The sequence below is a fragment of the Macrobrachium nipponense genome, chromosome 24 (genome assembly GCF_015104395.2).
Source record: "Macrobrachium nipponense isolate FS-2020 chromosome 24, ASM1510439v2, whole genome shotgun sequence".
NCBI classification, from domain to species: Eukaryota; Metazoa; Arthropoda; class Malacostraca; order Decapoda; family Palaemonidae; genus Macrobrachium; species Macrobrachium nipponense.
Window position 1 is genome coordinate 46,783,265 of NC_061091.1, and position 4,015 is coordinate 46,787,279.

At 33.5% G+C, this 4,015-nt stretch overlaps 1 protein-coding gene across 1 annotated transcript in view; it reads left to right on the plus strand.

Moving 5' to 3' along the window:
- The window catches only part of LOC135205599 (uncharacterized), a 349,446-nt gene that overhangs the window by 369 nt on the left and 345,062 nt on the right, over nucleotides 1-4,015 (plus strand). The gene's annotated exons all lie outside the window — the stretch shown is intronic.

Genomic DNA, 4,015 nt, shown 5'->3' on the forward strand with positions numbered 1-4,015 from the left:
GTAAGTTAAGAGTGATGTATTATTATTATGGGGAACCTTAACTATGAGTGAAAGATTCAAACAAAAACTTAAATGAATATAGTACAGTTAGCTACCAGTCATTCACAGAATACATTACTAAACCCATTGTCAGCTTTATTGTATGCATTATTGTTATTATTATCATTATTATTATTATTATTATTATTATTAAAAGAAAACTCATAATCACATGATTTAATAAAATAAAATGGAAAAGTAAATCCACAATAATATGTCTGTTTGATCTTGTTATTTAAAATACAAAGCAGAAAGCTTCCGATGACCTGCACGGTCTTCCTTGTCAATCTGATTATAATTACTCACAGTGATCATACAAAAAAATTTCTTTGTTTTTCTGACTAGTTTACAAATAGCATGTTTGAAGAAGGGTAGTTGGCTCTTCACGTTATCCCTTCATTCTCCAACGGCAAACCAGCTAATCGCCTAGATCTCCGAAGTGGCAGTTCGTCTCTTGAATCATTTGGTCTGTTGTCCATAGCAGCTTGGGCGGCTGCAACAAGGGACACGGGATGTGTCCCTGTTACCTGATCAAAAGAATAGATGAGGCAGCGGCAGTATCAAGAGGTGGCTAGATTATTGGTGTATTACTATGCAAGCTTTCTCTGTTATAATTTCTTATAAAATGACAGCAATTTATTTATTTAAAATAAAATCTATTTGCATAAAGGCTTTATTGCCTTCCATAGAGGGACCCCTGTTAATATATGCTCCTTCCACCAACCTTCTAATACCTGTACCTTTATTATTGAAAATTAATTTTGACTCGCTCCAATTTGTGCAGTGATCGTCATTTAAACTATGTGAGACTAGTGCATTATTCTCAGCATGCAAAGTATAAGCTCTTTTGTATTCATTGATTCTGATTGGTAGTCCCCTCCCACTTTCGCCGTAATATCTTATCGCAATCCAAACAAGGTATTTCATAACACCAATTTCTTTTGTTAAAGCTTGGTTGGAATTATTATTTTGCATGAGACAGCCTTTGAGTGTATTCTTATAGTTGAAGACCAGGTTGACCTTTTCTTCACCTTTTTCATTAACTGTTTTTCTAATATTTTGTAAGTTAGGATTAAATGGTAAGGTTAGATACTTTTTTATTCTCTTTTGTATTCATATTGACTTTTTTATGTAGAAAATGCTTTTGGCTTTATAAATTTTCTGGATAGCATAATTTTCCAAAAACTACTTTTATATGATGAAATTCGCTGTCAATATATTCAGGATCACATATTTTCAAGGCTCTTAGAATGAAATTTATCATTATATTTTGCTTTACTTCATTATTATGAAAAGAATATAAGTGGACATGAGCTTCAGCATAAGTCACTTTTCAGTAAACACTAAATTCAAAACTAAATGTAATAGGGTCATGGTATACCAAAACATCCAGAATGGGCAGCTTATTTTTCACTTCATATTCCACTGTAAGTTGAATGGAACATAATATGCTATTGACATATCTCAAAAACTGTTCAAAGTCAATTTGATTACCTTGGAAAATTACAAAGACATCGTTGACATATCTTACCCAAATGAGTGGTTTTTAGATTTGGATCACATTTGGAGAGGATTTCAATTTCTACAAATTCCATGCACAAATTTGCAAGTATGGGGGATAAGGGTGAACCCATGGCTACGCCAAATTTTTGTTTATAGCCTTCATTGTTGAATGAAAAATTGTGGATGAGACATAGACGAATCAAGTCTAAAAACTGTTCTGTAGGAATAGGGAGGTCAACATTTCCAATTTCTGACTGTTCCTTTAATTTTGTAAGGACAAACTGTAGAGGCACATTAGTGAAAAGGGCCATAAAAATTTTTATTATAAATAATGCCTTCACTAAAGCCAAAAGCATTTTCTACATAAAAAGTCAATATGAATCAAAAAAGAATAAAAAAAAGTATCTAACCCTTACCATTTAATCCTAACTTACGAAATATTGGAAAGACAGTTAATGAAAAAGGTGAAGAAAAGGTCAACCTGGTCTTCAACTATAAGAATACACTCAAAGGCTGTCTCATGCAAAATAATAACTCCAACTAAAGCTTTAACAAAGAAATTGGCATTTATGAAATACCTTGTCTGGATTGCGATAAGAAATATTACGGAGAAAGTGGGAGGGGACTACCAATCAGAATCAATGAACACAAAAGAGCTTATACTTTGCATGCTGAGAATAATGCACTAGTCTCACATAGTTTAAATGACGATCACCGCATAAATTGGAACGAGTCAAAAGTAATTTTCAATAGTAAAGATACAGGTACAGTGTTCCCCCCGTATTCGCGGGTGATGTGTACCAGACACCTCCATGAATAGCTAAAACCCGCAAATAATTAGAACCACCACTAAAAATGCTTATAATTACCTATCTTGAAAGTTCAGATACCAAATGTATACCTTAAATAACATCCTACTTCAAATATACCTAAAATTACTAACCTATTACTGTATTTAATCTTTGAGGTTATATTATTAATATAATTTCAAAGTCATCTTAAACATTTTACCAATAACAATATATACCTACAGCCTATAACAGAGAGAGAGAGAGAGAGAGAGAGGCCATTGAATGGCAACATCATATATCTGACCATCAAGAGCAAAATTATTGAATTATTCTGAGACAGAAAGAATAATAATGGAGAGAGAGAGAGAGAGAGCTTACCTTACCTTACAGACCTTTCATCTTGTTCTGGTTGCCCCAGGTCCCTCAGTGTGAGGCACCTCTAATGTCTACCAGAGAGTTGCTAATGCATCTTCTGATATATTTTGCATCTTCCAATCTTGGATGGTCTGGGATGCAGCTTAGGTATTGGTCGAGCTTATTCTTAAACACATCTACTCCCACTCCTTATATATTCCTCAGATGAGCTGGCAATGCATTGAATAGACGCTGCATTGTCAATTAATGTCCTGTGTCCTTTCCTTAGTTTTCCTGGTATAGTTTTGGGCACTATTAATCTACCTCTGCTTGCTCTTTCTGATATTTTTAGCTCCATGATGTTTTCGGCAATTCCTTCTATCTGTTTCCATGCCTGAATTATCATGTAGCGTTCTCTTCTCCTTTCTAGACTATATAATTTTATAATTTTAAAAATTGTAGTCTTTCCTAGTAGTCAAGATCCTTAACTTCTTCTATTTTAGCTGTAAAGGACCTTTTTACACTCTCTATTTGTGCAATATCCTTTTGATAGTGTGGGTACCATATCATATTGCAATATTCATGTGTTCAGCTTTTTCTTGTTTTGAAGTGCCGTAATGACATTCCCATTTTTACTTTGCATTTGGCAATAGAATTGCTATTTGATCATTGCATAACATGTTCCTATTCAACATCACACCAAGGTCTTTAACTGCTTCCTTATTTGTGATTTTCTTGTTATTAGGTCCCTTATATGCATATAGCTTTCCTTCTCTGTCTCCATAATTTATTGATTCAAATTTATCAGAGTTAAATACCATCCTATTTACCTCTGCCCATTCATATACTCTGTTAAGGTCTCTTATTTTTGTGTCATCGGCAAAACTACTCACTACCAAGTCCTTAACATTACTGTGTATGTCTGCAATCATAATAACAAACAGCTATGCAGCTAGCACCGTACCTTGTGGCACACCGGATATTATCTTAGCTTCATCCGATTTCTCATCATTTGCAATAACTATCTGTTTTCTGTCGTGTAAAAATTCTTTTATCCATCTTCCTACTGTATCCACTATATTAGTTTTTGTTTTCTAATTTCTTCGCTAATATATTATGGTCTACCTTGTCAAAGCTTTTGCAAAGTCTAGATAAACCACATCTGTTTTTTTTATTCCGCTTTTCATATTTTTTATATGTTCTTGCGGTGGACTAACAGTTGGGTTTCTGTACTTTTTGCGGGTACAAAACCATGTTGTCCCTATACTAAAACAAATGATTTTTTATTAAATGTTTCATAATATTTTTCTTCATTACCCTTTCATACA